The sequence below is a fragment of the Bidens hawaiensis genome, unplaced genomic scaffold (assembly GCF_021521415.1).
Source record: "Bidens hawaiensis isolate Kalapana, Puna unplaced genomic scaffold, B.hawaiensis_p1.1 tig00419376_1, whole genome shotgun sequence".
NCBI lineage: Eukaryota > Viridiplantae > Streptophyta > Magnoliopsida > Asterales > Asteraceae > Bidens > Bidens hawaiensis.
In genome coordinates this window covers 2,505,111-2,521,665 of record NW_027504840.1, presented here as the reverse complement: position 1 = coordinate 2,521,665, position 16,555 = coordinate 2,505,111, and positions in this window count along the sequence as shown.

Sequence of the window (16,555 nt, the reverse complement as noted above, 5' to 3'; positions counted from 1 at the left end):
TGCGGAATACCAATACTCGGTGATTCAAGAACACGAATTGACAAAATAAAATAACACAGAGTTGCTTCGAAACACACGTATATTGATTAATACATCGGGTGCTTAAGCACTTACAATACTTGATGAAAAATACTAGGAACGAACAACCACAACCTATACATGACAGCATCTATATAGAGGGACACCACCCACTTAGCCGGCCCAAACTAACAAAAGCCCACCGAGAACACACAGATGTTCTCGGCTCACATACAAACCCAAAACCCAAGCCCAAACAATGTTAAACTACATACAAACTAAGCTCAAACCACATAAATTGGGCCCAACAATCTCCCCCTTGGTTTGTAGCTTTAATCGTGTTCCATGTAGTCTATATCGGCATCCTTCAATGCTCCAGCCCTAAATTTGTTGTTGATGATAGACGCGACCATGCTCGTGTATTCTTTGGCTGCTGTTTCAAAAAGTGGATCAGCTGTAATCTGAAACATGCTGAGAGTCTTGATGTCCTTTTCTCCAAATTTCAACAAATCCTTAGGGGTCAACGAAGCGATATTGACCCTTCCCCTTTTGTAGTTTGATGATGACCGTGGCAGTGAAAGAGTCATAGAACCATAATCTCATGTTCTCCAACGTGCCATTGAGAATGGCATCTGGTACAGGAATGTAAGTAGCTTTCTTTGTGGGAGGCCACATTACATTCACCATTGTTTTTCCTGTATTCGGATCCTGAACACCCTTCGCTTTCTTCAAAAAAGATTTGGCGGTCTTCATATTCGGGAAACTTCGATCAACTTGTCTTTTCAAAAATTCCCAGAAGTCTATACCCCGCTTGTCATTTGACGGATTTGTAAATGGAGCATTTATTAAGTCACTCAAATATACTTTAGTCCAGGAACCAAAGTCTTTCATCTTCTTATAGTACTACGTTGTTCCTGACTTTCTCTTAACCCACCACATACTCTTGTCTGCATCGAAACCCCAAGATAGAACTCCAGATCGATCACCGTATTTGTCAGAGAATCCCTTTTGAAGCGTAACAACAAATCTCTCTGGGTGATCCGATGATACAACATTCTGATCTAAGTTCTTCATCACCAGCAATTTCTTCTTTCCCTTTTCAAGCAGTTTCTTTTGAATTCTGCCAGATTTTTCTTTGGTGACAGGTGGTGCATCCAGGTATAGTTTTAGAGACTCTGATTCCTCTTGTCGGCTAATACCAAAGTTATCGTCTGGACGAACATCATAATCTTTGTCTTGATCAACAGTGGGAGTTCGATATACTATATCTTCATTACTTTTGAACACATCTCCAAATTTCTGAAATAGCTTTTGTTGGAGATCGAAATACATTGTTGTTAAACCTCCCATGCCAGACTGCAACTCTTTAATCTTGGAGTCTTTGTCTGAGTTGCTAGCCTCAAGTTCCTGAATACGGACATCTTTAATCACTGAATCCTGCTCGAGTTCAAAGACTCGTCATTGCAGTGCCTGAACATCTACAGGAGCATTCTCAAGGACCACACCTTTTCCCTTGTTCTGAAAATAGACTTTCTACATAGCAAGGATTTGGGCAACCTTATCTGAAGTACCTGAGCTTGATTGACCCTGAACAGATAGGCCGGATGAACCAGAGGGAATGTCTGAAGGGTTTGAGCATGGAATTTCTATCCCAAAATCAAAATCACCAACAAAATCACTAGACAACAAATCCTGGAAGGATGGTTCAGCAACAGGTGTATTTGGCTCAGCTTGTGTTTCTTGAGCATACGATTCTGGTCGATCAGTGTGCTGTTATGGGCTGGTGGTTGATTCTGGTGCTGATGTGGGTGTTGGTGTTGGTGTAACGGTGGTTGTTTCGACTTCACTGTCCAACTCGCTAGATCTCAAATCATCCCTTTATCGTTTACGATGAATGAGATCAGTAGCTGGTTCTTAAACATAGTCTTCCCCAATGTTTTCAGTAATTGTCTGAGGAGGCTTCAGATCAGTTGACTGAAATAAAGCTTTAGCAGCTTCAAGGGCTTTCAATATTTCATCATCAGTAAGAGTGTTTGACTGATGGTGTTCTTCTACATCTTCCTCATCATCAGAAATTTCAAACGCTGTAGCACGCGGTTGAGTGGGTGCCACATGCTCGTCAGCAATCTGAGCTAAAACAGGCTCAGCCTCAGTCTCAGAAAATCGTCCGAATTTTACTAGAGTGTGTAATCCCCAATAAACCACTTTTGCTCCTTTCCTCGACTGCTTCATCAACCCAAAGGAGTTGGGTCCCATAGACTTCATGTCCAAGGTCTCAACAGATTTAACCAGGTCGGTGTAGTGAGAATCAAAGATCATCTGCAAGAACCTTGGATACATCAGGAACATCTCCTTTTTCTTTGCCCTTAGATTGCTCATCATTTCATTGAAAACGAATTTGTAATAATTGTAATTCCAATCCATGATCAGAGCAATAATGGCAGACATCTGGGTGTGGCTGATCTCATCTGATCATCCCTTTCTTCCCGAGATGCATGTAAAGAACGTGTGCAATAGGTATCTCCAGTATAGGTGAAACAACTTCTTGATTGCTGGAGGATAGGTACCTTCATAACCCATTCTTGTAGGAACTTCAGTAACTTCAGCAACAGAGTACTCTGTTGGGTAGTCAGGTTGATCCCCAAACAAGAGCACTTCTCTGATGATGGCCTCAGTAACAACGACTGGATTCTTCTATACTTTGGAGTCGATTGACATAACTCCATCTGGCCCTTGTGGATTAATCTTTGCATTGTTCCAAAAATCGGTAACCATCTTCTTGCAAATGACAGGGTTCTCCCGAAGAGCATGAGAGATCCTGCACGTATTGAGTCCGACTATCATCGACTTGAATTCCTTGTGAGCCATTGGTGGATCATACAAGTGGCCAGCTATGTTATGAGTATCAACAAACTTTAACGGGTTCTGATCAACCATTTCTGCACCTAACGTATCAAATTTGATAGCCAATAGATTAATTTGACAACATTTAAAACAATTTTTAAGGTTTATAAGGAATTTGGTCCATGATACTGTAACAGGCCCACAAAGAGCTCATAGAGGAACCCAAGAGGTATTATATGGCCTAAGTGTACAACACAGTATTAGTGTGAGCCCAAACGGTGAGAGTAAAGCCCACTAAGAGAGATCTCGGTCAACATAGTGGGTTCTCGGTTAACATAATGGGTTTTCGGTCAACGAAAGTCAAGAAAAACAACCGAAAACAGAATTTCTCTGTTAGTGCAAGGAGTTCTCGGTCACTTAGCCGAGAACGTGAGTTTTCGGTCATTGCAAGGCGTTCTCGGTCAACGAAAGTCAACAGAGAACCCTTTGGGTTTCTTCTTAGAAGTCATGCAATTCATATTCAACCCACCGAACTCATCCAAAACCTCCATTAAACCTGTAAATTGATTAAAAACAAACAACCGATAACACATGGACCTTCATAAAACCCGAAGATGTCCATTCAAAAACCCTGATTGCTTATAGATTCCATGAGATCGGTTTCGCAACTTAGGTTAAGCCCCTGTCAGAATCGAAATTCCATAACACCTTTGACTATACCTGTGAAACAAAGAAAGATACTCTGAGGATGATTAGTAGGAATGGCTTAGATTTCGGCTTGAAGGCTGGAGGGAGAGAAAGAAGAGAGTTTTTGATATTATATGATAATGATAGTGAAAAGAACACTCAACTTTCATTATATTAAACCCAACCTGGGCCGAGAACCAAAAATACTTGGACTCGTGAACAAAAACAAGCAGTCCAAGGAAATTAGAAGTAATTTAAGCCTAAATAAAATAAGTTTACTTAAACGTTTCAAGGAGAGTAATTTCGAGAAAAAGAAAATGAGAACATAACACAAAACAAAAGAAAATAGATATTACAAGACAAATTAAGATTAGCTAAGAATAAATGCAAAATAAATACACATTTTAAAGATACACAGAAACTCCCTTTAAATTTTAAAATCAGGATCAAATTTCATTTTTAGTAAAAACGCCGCCCTTTTATGAGAAGATCCGAACAAGGAATCATATCGTTTAAGAGGCTGTCACAAGGATTCATGTTCAGCGTTATTATGACATAAAGAGACAGGTTGATAGCAGGTATACCGAACTTAGCATGATTTTCATTGCATCAGTGATATGATTAAGGTTTAGTTCGGCATAAAGCTTAAATGGACATCACTCATGGATCTGTGATGCCTCCTATCTCTTCTCAAAGCTTATTTGGCTTTCCCCAGATCATTCCAATTTGACTCCAACCCCCTAGAGCTTGATCAAAGATTTTATATAAAAGCAGGCTTAGGTTATAAGGTTGAACGTTGGACTTAGTGTCAGTAAACTGACAAACCTTTCATTCGAGACATGACAGGACTTACTTGTGTGCCCCCATCTCTGTAGTTCTAGTTTGACCCTTTAAGCCTTGTTAATAGTATTAATAGTAAGAAATAAGCGCAATTACTAGAAGTATATGAATTTTTTTTTACTTCAATAGTCATAAAAATAATAGCTTGACAGTACAATGTTTTTGTTGATCAAGACACTAACGGGCTCGTGTATGACTGGGTAATTGCTTTTCTGCCTATCATTCGGAGAGATGTATCTGGAGACATGCACATGTCTTCAAAATGACTCTCCACATTAAGTTTAGCAAATTTAGTTTATATCACTTTAACTTTTACGCATCATGGAAAGCTACCATACACATCAATGACTGTTCTAGAGCCCTTTAAGCTTAATAACTTCACCCGTTAAGCACACATAAATGATTTATCTATCATTTTCCAAAGGTTGGATCAATTCTCATTTTTTGAAAATTTATGAAGCTTCTAAAAAGCTGTTAATTGAATAGTAATATCACTTCCCTGGGAGTTGAGTAAAACACACGTGTTAAGAGTTCAGTCACCCCGGTCACTTTAAGCCTTTAGGTAAATGGCTATCCATTATAACCACAAGTGATTAACTGGACCAAACATGCATGAGAACACATGTCCTTCCAAGTCAGAGTTACCGACATAATTTTAAGTGAAAGAATACGAAACACAAAACACATCATAATCGCCCCGGGTTCTCTCATTCGTTAGGTAAATGGCTATCTTGTGAAACTACAAGTAGAACACCGGACCAACCATATACAAGTATATGTCCTTCAAACTTGAGCAACCGACATGATTTTAAGCGAGAATGAATCCTGAAAAACTAAATTTTTAATTATAAAATTTATATATATATATATATATTATATATTAAAAAAAAAATAATAAAGTCAACGCACACCCACTATTTTTGTCTTTTTGATTTTTCTCCCCCTAAATTTGTGCAAAAATTAAACAAATCTGTACAAATTTACCCCAAAAAGACTCAATCCTCGAAACGAAGCATTTTAAGAAAACCCACAAGCACATTGAATTTTGCTGTTCCGACCGGTTTTGTAAATAAATCCGCCACGTTGTTGTCGGTGTGGACTTGTTCAAGATGAATTAATTTCCGATCAAAACAGTCACAAATAAAATGAATTTTAATATCGATGTGCTTGGTTTTAGAATGTTGGACAAGGTTTTTCACAATAGAAATGGCCGAATCATTATCACAGAAAATCGGAGTGTCAAGAAATTCCAAACCATAATCCAGCAACTGGTTTTGCATCCAGATAACCTGAGAGCAGCTAGCGGATGCGGCAACATACTCTGCTTCGGCGGTCGAAGTGGACACTGTTTGTTGTTTCTTACACTGCCATGAGATAAGGCGATCTCCAAGGAACTGACACCTGGCTGATGTGGATTTCCTGTCAATGTCATCTCCATCATAATTGCTATCAGCAAAAGCATAAAGATCAAATTCTGATTGTTTGGGATACCAAAGACCTAACCTTAGTTGTCCCTTCAGATATCTAAAAATACGTTTAACAACAATTAAATGAGAGAGTTTAGATTAGCCTGGAAGCAAGCACATTGACAGACTGCAAACATGATGTCAGGACGGCTAGCTGTGAGATATATCAGAGACCCGATCATCGATCTATAGTAGGTTTGATTTATGGGACTCCCTTCAGGATCAGATGATAGTAGCGGTTTCTCTGCCATTGGAGTGTTAGCACTCTTGGAATCTTGAAGCTCAAATTTTGCCAGCATATCTTCAACATACTTTCCTTGATGCAATAATATTCCTGTCGGACTTTGGTGAACCTTTAAACCCAGAAATGTTGTCATTTCACCCAGCGAACTCATTTCAAACCATCTCTTCATTACACCCTCAAATTCTTTGCACAAATCAGCACTGGTGGATCCGAAGATGATGTCGTCAACATAGATTTGGACCAGAATCAAATCTTTTCCGACAGTTTTCCGGAACAAGGTTTGATCAATAGTTCCACGCTTGTGCCATGGTCAAGAAGGTGTGCGGTCAGTGTAGCATACCACACCCGAGGAGCTTGATGTAGCCCGTACAAGGCCTTGTCTAACTTGTAGACATGATTTGGTTTCTTAGACTCAACGAAACCCGATGGCTGATCAACATATATCTCCTCTTTGACCTCACCGTACAAAAACGCGGTTTTGACATCCTTATGATATACTGTGAACCCCATATATGATGCACAGGCCAGAAAAATTCTAATTGCCTCAAGTCTAGCTACTGGAGCATAGACTTCTGTGTAATCTAACCCCTCAACCTGACAAAACCCGCGAACTACCAGTTGTGCCTTATTTCGAACAATAACCCCGGTGTCATCTTGCTTGTTTTTAAAGACCCATCTTGTATCGAGAGCTTTCTTTCCTTCCGGTAGTTTAACCAATCTCCATACCTTTAACTTATCAAACAGATTCAGTTCTTCATGCATAGCATCAACCCAACTAGGTTCTTGAAGAGCCATCTCAACATTCTTTGGCTCGATTTGAGAAATGAAACAGGAAAACGTACAACTGTTTATGTATCCGGTCTGACTTTTGGTGGACACACCTACTTCAATGGGACCTATGATGTTTTCAATCGGATGATTCTTTTGGATTCTTGATGGAGTTAAATGATCAGAAAACATCACTTTTAGGTTGAAGGTTTGTCACGTTCTCACCGGAATTAGTAAGAGGTTTCTTCCAGCCAGATGTCGCCGTACTGTGAGAGTACGAAGTGCCTGCACCATATTCATCTGGAATGGCGTCGGGAAACAGTGTGCTCCCGAATATATGACGGACGGAACTCTCCCCCTCAACATTGGCAGTATCCTCAGACGAGTTTGGTGAACAATCAGTGTCTGAAGATTGTTTGGGCTGATTATCAGTAGTGGTCGAAGCATTGCTTAACTCAGCAACATCATCATCCAATAACGGATATATATGAGACAGTTCCTGTGAACTATCTTTTGTAACTTCCACTGTGGGATCACCTTGAGAGTCTATGTTGATGACTGGAAATACATTGAAAGGCTTGAAGATTTCATTGTAGTCGAATAACCAATCGGGACCAACACGGGCGTCAGTCTCATTTTCTACTAACCAACGAACTTCATAAGACTCTAGAATCTGCTTGGTTGACTTGTTGTAGACCCTATATGCTGTATTTCCCGCATATCCAATGAAGTAACACTCATCTGCCGCGGCCCCAAATTTGGAGTGGTTTCATGATTTAGTAAGGTACACGGACACCCGAAAGCTTTGAAATGTGTGACAGTGGGTTTATGACCATATACAATCTCATACGAAGTCTTCATCTTGGACTTGTTGATTATCACCCGATTCTGAACATAACAGGCCGTATTAATAGCTTCTGCCCAGAAAAACAGTGACAGTTTAGAGTCGTATAACATCATTCTTGCTGCCTCGATTATAGTTCTGTTTCTTCTTTCAGCGATACCATTTTGTTGAGGCGTCCGTGGAGGGCAGTACTGACGTAGCACCCCCTTTTCTGAGCAAAAATGATTCAAAACTGCATTCTCGAATTCCGTTCCATTATCACAACGGATTCCTTTCAGCTTTAGGTTCAGTTGATTCTCCATTAACACCATAAACTTCTTGATCAGATCTGCAGTTTCACTCTTATTTGACAAGAAAAATACACATGTAAAACGTGAGTAGTCATCAGTAATAACAAGACAATAAGAGCTACGAGACAAACTTAAGACATGAACCTGCCCAAAGAGGTCCATATGAAGTAACCGAAAAACTGACGAGATGTTGTTAATTAACTTAGGCTTATGAGATTTTCGATGATGTTTACCCAAAGCACAAGCCACACACTTTTCAACAGTTACAAAATCTTTGATTGGTAAGCCACGCATCAGATTATTTTTAGCAAGACGATTCAGGTTTTTAGTATTAGCATAACCAAGTCGACGATGCCAAAGCATTGCATTATGTTCTGACACTTTTGAAAACAAGCAAGTTATTTCGTCAGGAACATTTTTGTTCATGTCAATCACATATGCATTATCTTTTCGTTGTGATCGAACAAGAATCCAGTCTTCTGGTATAATTATACCAGGTTTCAGAATTAAGCACTCCTTTTTGGTGAAATGAGTTGAAAAATCTTTGTCACAAATTTGTGATACGCTCAAAAGACTATGCTTCAATTCTGGAACAAAATTAACATTTTCAAATTTTAAAACACCGTTACTTACAATACCCTTTTGAGTGATTTTTCCTTTCTCTCCTCCCGCAAAAGACTCGTGCCCACCATTAAAAGTTTGATTGTCGTGTAGTTGGGTAATGTCCCCTGTCATGTGCCTGGAACAGCCACTATCAACATACCAAGGTCTGATGATATTCTTCCATAGATGTCCCTACAAAAATGCGGGATTAATTAGTTTTTGGTACCCAGTCCATACTTACACTGGGTGACCCTGATTCGTCTAAAGTAGTCACGGATTGCCATGACATATCCTTTTTATCATCAAAAATAGATTTTGTTGAAGCTTTCGCCGGAGATTTAGGCAACAATCTATGTCTGTGTGACTTGGAGTTATATGTACGAATAGTTTTCGTAACCTCCGGTGATTTGGAAGTGGGAGGAGACGAATCCACCCTTTTCTCCTGTTTGGGTTTAGTCATAGTGTTTGAATTTGAGATTATTTTTCTGACCATTCTTTTGGACATGTTAGGTTTGGTCTGATGAGAACTAAACCTGCCAGATTTGTTTCGATTCCAATCACCGTCAAAGGAACTAGCTGGTGATGCCTGAATCCTTGTCTGTACGCATTATGAGGCACATATGGCAGATTCCTTTGATAAAATCCGTAATAAGGAATGTACGGACGATGAGATCAATTTCTGGCAATATGACCAGGAGTGCCACAGTTAAAACATGTCTGACGTTTTATGAAAAATTCATTCTGGGCAACTCCTTGTCCAGACTAATTGTGTGGACTAGTCTGCTTAGATTTACGAGAATTCATGTTCCCATTTTTGAACTTATCACCTTGTTTGTCGTTGGAGCATCGCTCCTTAACAAACTTAGGTGCAACATATTTGTCTGATGTTTTTGAATCTTTTGAAATTTTAGTTTTATTAGAAACCACATTATTAGATTTTAAAGTTTTAGCAGAATCAACCACACAAGTATCCTTGCTCTTTAAAACAGAGCCCACACAAACAGTCGGAATAACATAATTCAAAACAGGAAGTTCTAAAGAAACATTAGAAACAAAATTATTATCAAAATCAAAGCTAGGGTCGTCATCCTCATCAATCCACTCCTTCACAATTACTTTTTCTACACATGAAGTAGATACATTAGAATCGTTCATATTTGAGGTGGACGGACCAGCACTCGCAGAGCTGGTGTCACTACCTTTATCTTGTTTACCATACTTCATATCCTTTAGCTTTTCCTCCTGTTCCTTGGTGACAGGAGTAGGAACATAATTATTATTATAAGGCAGGGGAACTTGACTGTATTCTATTCCCTCACCTTCATTTTCTTTTCACCACAGTTGATTCTCAATCATTGAGTTAACTACATTACTGGAAACATCGAATTTTCTAAAATCAAGTTCAGCCCTTTCAAACTTATTAGTTAGATTTAAGATTTCTAACTTGGAAGCTTCCAGTTGAGTAGTTAACTCAACAATTTCTTGTTTGGCATCTAGATAGTGACAACCTTTTATACTAAGATCAGACTTAAGTTTTTTAATATCCGTGTTCTGAGCTTTTATTTTATCTAGAAAAGCCATTTCATTCTTTTAAGTCTAAAATTTTCTGATTTATTCTTTCCATATCTCTACTTAGACTATAAAGCTTATACATTTCTATCTTCTCACCACAATTTAAAGAACATGGTTGAAAACGTACCTCAGATGAATCCGGAGAAGTGAACGCCATATATGCAAACTGGAGCTCCTTGACCTTCTCCTCAGCAGTGTTTTCCTATTCAGAGTCTTCAACTGTTGCGAAATTTGCAGTTTGATTCCCAATGTTAAGCGCAGCCATTTGACCTTCCCACGAGAACGTTTGAGCAACCATACCTCTTTCACCATTACCCGAGCTAACTACAGCTTCACCCCGAGCATTCCCAACTGGAACCAAAGCCCTTTTCGTATTCCCATCCTTAGCTGGCTTAGTGCATTCACGAGAAAAATGACCCGGCTCGTGACAGTTGTAGCACCTGAGAGTCTCTTTGTTAAAGCCCACCTTTTGATTATTTGGCATGTTCCAGTTATTTATACCCATCCTCTTAGTAAACTTCTTTGCACGGAACACTTCCATGGCAATTTGCCACGAGATGTCCATTTCTTCAACATTATCGGGATGAATTTGATCTAGTTCAGCAGTAACCACCGGTTGAACTAAGTCTCCGGCCAGAAAAGCATGATAACAATTCATAAATCCCGCCATTAAAGCAATATTCTCTTGAGTTTCTTTAGGTATGGTGGGAATCTGGCTGAAGTTTTGACTCAGAATAGTTTTACTAGAGTCATTTGAGGACTGGCCAAACTTGGTGAAAAATGCTGGGGCTGGTTTAGGAGAATTTGATGATGATGATTGACCTAAGGTGGATGAGAACATTTGAAAGTTTCCTTGAGGTGGTTGTTGAGTAGGCTTGAATAATGATAAGCTATCTTGAGACATAAGAGCACTGTTAGAGGAAATGTTGTATCCAACATCACTGTAAGAACTAGCATGGTTTATTGCCCGTTGTTTATCATCCATATCACAGGCTTTAATAGAGACTATCATTTCAGTCATGCCCATTCTGTTGAGATCCTTTGTCTTTTTGATAACCGCAAAGTGCATGTCCCAACTTTTCGACAGAGAATTGACCAACTTATTGTTTATTTCCGAGGTTTGCAGATAAATTCCTGCAGTTTTCATTTCAGTCACAAGAGATATGAATCTTTGAAGTTGAGATTCCAATGTCTCTCCCAAAACATGATTAAACATTTTAAACTTTTGTCTCAGAAGATCTTGACGGCTTCTCCTAATGTCTTCATTTCCCTCATAAACCTCTATCAGTGCAGCCCACAATTCTTTAGCAGACTGAAGTTCTCTAAACTGAAGGGCAATCTCAGGCGAGAGTGCCATGGTTAGAGTGGAAAGAGCTCTCTCATCTTCTTCAACTTTAGCAAAGTCATCATCACCATATTGAACAACCGGTTTCACAATAACCTCATCAGAACCATCCTTTTGATAGGTGATCCTTTGAGGTCCCCTTACAATACTTTTCTAAACTTTTGAATCTTTCATCTTGGCATAGTGTTCAAAACGAAATTTCCATTCACTAAACCCCTCATGTTACAACAAGCGGAGTATACGAGTAGCAGTACCCATGATGGAATCGAGTTCTTGATGAAGTGACGAGTTTGTGGAATTGATACCATTAGTTAACTGAGCCATTTTTAAAACTGATTGAATGTTGTACTTAAGTCCAATTAAAAAATTAAGTCCAGCAAGTTGGTCCAAGTCCAAGACTAACAGGCCCAAAGCAATAGACTGGGCCGAGAATGCGTTGAAACGGTTTGACTGAGAACACTGATGATGACCAAACTTAACCGAAAACTCAAGTTGTTAATGAGCTTTGACCAAGAACTCTGGTGTTGACCAAAGATTGACCGAAAACTCAAGTTGTTAATGAGCTTTGAACGAGAACTCTGGGGTTGACTAAAGATTGACCGAAAACTCAAGTTGTTAATCACTTCTTTGACCGAGAACACTGAGTTGCCGAGAACTGATTAGACAGAAAACTCCAGAGCCGAGAAGTAATGGTTAGTGGCCGAAAACTATTGAATTCTTCAACTAACCAGTAACAAACTCCCGAGAAAATGAGATTCTGATTTGTTTCCAAACCAAATTCAATCTGTTCACAAAAAATATTTCCTCCTCTTCTCCGGTCACTGCTTCACCGGAAAAATATTATAACCACCGTAGATACTATTCTCGAATCGTTGATATCACAATAACGAGCCTGAAAAGGTCTAAGGCTCTGATACCAATTGTAAGTCCCGAATCTGGATCACTACAATTATGATATCTATACAACAAGTATAGGTACGGAATACCTATAGTCGGTGATTCAAGAACACGAATTAACAAAATAAAATAACACGGAGTTGCTTCAAAACACACGTATATTGATAAATACGTCGGGTGCTTAAGCACTTACAATACTTGATGACAATTACTAGGAACAAACAACCACAACCTATACATGACAGCGTCTATATATAGGGACACCACCCACCTAGCCGGCCCAAACTAACAAAAGCCCACTGAGAACACATAGATGTTCTTGGCTCACATAAAAAACCAAAACCCAAGCCCAAACAAAGTTAAACTACATACAAACTAAGCTCAAACCACATAAACTGGGCCCAAAAATAATAGTTAAATATATAAGATGCGCATATGTCCGCAAAAAGGTTTAAAAATAAGTAAAAAGGGGAGTGATTAATCACCTTAGCAATAAGCAAGAGATAAAAGAATGTCGTAAGAATGGTAAACAAGAGTTATGCTCTTCGGAAGTTATTGACAAGAAATCATAAGTAACAATAGTTGAGGAATAAATATGAATGGAATAATGAAGCTAAAACTAGATATATGTTCGGTATTTAATGATCGGGTATACTCTTATGAAAGTTATATATTAATAGATTTATTATTAATTTTATTCTCATAGTTTTATAATATGATTTAATTATATAAAATACTTAAAAAAATATTTGTAAAACTTTGTCGTTTATTTATAAAGGTTTGTTTTAAATATTTAAAACTACAAATACGTTTAATGTATTTATATATTACTAATAATAAATAATAGTTAATAATTAATAATATTATATACAATATAATATTTTTTTAAAATACTTAAGCTATACTTTTAATATGTTACACAACAAGATTATATTAGATGTATATCTTAGATTAAAACTCTTTTGAAATAATAAAACCTTTATCAAATTTTAATAAACATACATATACATATATAGTTTTTAATCATGATTCGGAAAATGACTAGTTAGAGTGTCGGTTTTATCAAAACATAAATTAACTGTGACTTTATAACGTTTATAATATTAGTATTATAGTTTTAAATAATCAAAATTGGTTAACATGAACTATCATAAAAAAATACTAAAAAATCGGGCTGGGGAAGGCTCGAACCCGCGCCCCCATCCACACACAACCTAAAGACAAACCATAGAACCAACTGAACTAGCTGGTCTAATGATAACAACCCATAAGCGTTAATATATATGCAGACATAAAGAATAATTAGTTTGAACAAAACCCTAAAATTCCAATTGAATACTCTGTTAATGTTTGATTCAATTGAAGTTAGGGCTTTTGTTAAGCCTGATAACGTGAATTGTATAGTTGATTTTAATTACCTGATTAGACCTTAAATTGATGGTGAAGGGCGAAACAGATGCGGCGGCCATAAACGAATAGAATTGATACAACATGCCAATTAGAATGTAATTGAAGTTAGGGTTAATTATTGCAAGGCCTTCAAGAACACTAAGGTTTAATTGCGTTATGAAGGCCTGTAATTGTATATTACCAATTTTAATACTAACATGTTCGTTTATTATATTATACTAGATCGTTTTTGATCTATTTCTATAAATATAGTGTCGGTCATGGTCGTTTTAAGCATACAAACGATCCTACAAAATCAATTTCGACTATAATATGAGAATTAAGGATCAAGCTAACATACGGGTCATGGGTTACGGGTTACGGATATGATAATGGGTTTGGGCTAAAGGGTTAAAAAATTATAATATAATCTTTTACAATATTTTCACTCTAATCCTTGGAGTTTGAGGATGGAAACATATTGAGGTTAAAGTTTGGTTTTGGGTGGTTTTTGTCAAAGTAAGAAAGTTATATTTATATATTATATAATTAATTAAGTAATAATATAATAATAGTTAATCTTCTCGATAAACGCGATATTAATAAAATAACCCGAACATAAAAGCGGGTTGGGTTATGATTAATGAATATAAATTTAGAAAATCCGAGTTGTTACAATAAGTATGGGTTAAGTAGGAATGATCTTGCTTGACGAGAGAAGCTTGAAGGACGTGGGATTGATAGATTTGGACTTGATGGGCATGGGCAATGTAGTAGGGTGTAATTATAGTTTGAGCTTGGTTAGCATGGATAATTTGGGGGCACATATAGCGAAGATGATTATGGTCTCCACAATGGTAGCAAGCACAGGTGGTAAGGGCATCAGGTTGGGCATACGGTGTACTGGCGGGTCTAGAAACAGACGTCACCGACTGTTGCGGAATGGCTTTTGCACTAAGTGGCACATGACAAGTATTAACAAAATGTCCATAATGGTTACATTGGGTGCAAACGACGACATAGGAATTTAATCGGGTGATGATGGTTACAAATGGAGCATAACGGGTAAGGACAGTGGTAAGGTTTCTTGTTTGGAAAAGTTGAAGATGCTTGTGGTTGGGTAGGATTGGTTGCAGCAAGGTTCCTACGTTTCTTGTGATGAGGATGAGTGGAGGTAGATGGTTTGCAATTACCAGCAAAGAGATTAGCGGAGAAGGTGGGACCGGTTGCATTGATGTTTTGAATTTGGGTTACTATTCTAGGTATCGCAGCAGCTATGTCCTTGGCTATACAACCGGCATATGGTGGTCATGAGAACCAGATGATTGATATTGAGGACGACAGTTATTTCTTAGTTAAGACATTCTATAAGGACCAAAAATTATGATTTTTAAGGTGAATGATAAGTTGAGGAAACCATTTAAATAATAAAAGTTTAATTGTTTTAGATAACTTGTAATAACTTTGCTTTTATAAATGGGGATTTGCTTCGTATCACGAAGATCAAAATATCTTGAAGTAAGTGCATACGTCAGATCATAATTTTTTTTCTTTTAACTGAAATCCAGTAAATGAATAAACAAATTTTTGTTTGGTAAGTTGGGCTTCCCATGGGCGTTTCATGTCATTTTATTTTCTCAACTTGTCAGCATATTAAATAATTTTGTGAGTTGGGTTTCCCATGAGCTTTCCATGACATTTTATTGCCCCAGCTAAATAACGTAACATCAAGTTGTGAGTTGGGTCTCCCATGAGGGTTACATGGCATTTTATATGGCCAAACAAATTAACTAATTAAAAGACAATTGAGTTTGTTGGGCCATGATCATTGCATGGCGTTTTAACCGACCAAACTAAATAACGAATACAAATAAATGAGTTGGACGGCCCATGATCTTTACATGGCAATTTAATTGTACCAACTAAATAACGAACTAATGGAACAAAATATCCGTAGTTGGAGCATCCCGTGAACCACCACGTATGATGAACTCCAACAAAAATAACATTCAAAACAGGTTGAGGAATGGATAGTAGGAGTACCCATGGATACCATGGATTTATTGTCTTGAATATGTTTCTTCTAACTTTAGCAATCCAAAATTCTTCACCAACTCTAGCAACTACTTCAAACGATAACCTGCATATGCGTATAAAATAAAAATTGTTTTGTCAACACATGGTTGAGTGAGTAAGACACTAGTTAAGTTGAAAACAATATAATATATAAAAAAATGCAAACTGTTCCCGTGAGATAAACAATTAAGCCATAACTTGTACATAATTCAAACAAATAATAAAAGAATGGACTAAACCGTTGCCATGTGAATCTGGCATTAGCTACCTAAAATGAGTTTTCGGTGAAACCATTTTCGTGCGATTGGACGTCGGCCACTACGATAGTCGTATGATCATACTATTACTATGATGGACCTCTCCAAATGCGGTAAAATAACCCAATAAACATATAGCAAGTTAGGCATTAAACTGATATACACACAAGGATTAAACAGTTGCAATTGTGGATACTATAAAATAGGTAAATAACAAAGATACGCATATGTCCGCAAAAAAGGATTAAAAATAAGTAAAAGGGGAGTGATTACTCACCTGATCAAATACACAAAGTGAGAATGATTCAATAATAAAACGACAAATCACGCTCTTCGGGAATTACCGATGAGAAATCCTATTTACAATACTTGTGGAAAATAAATACGAATAGAATAAAGAATCTAAAACTAGATA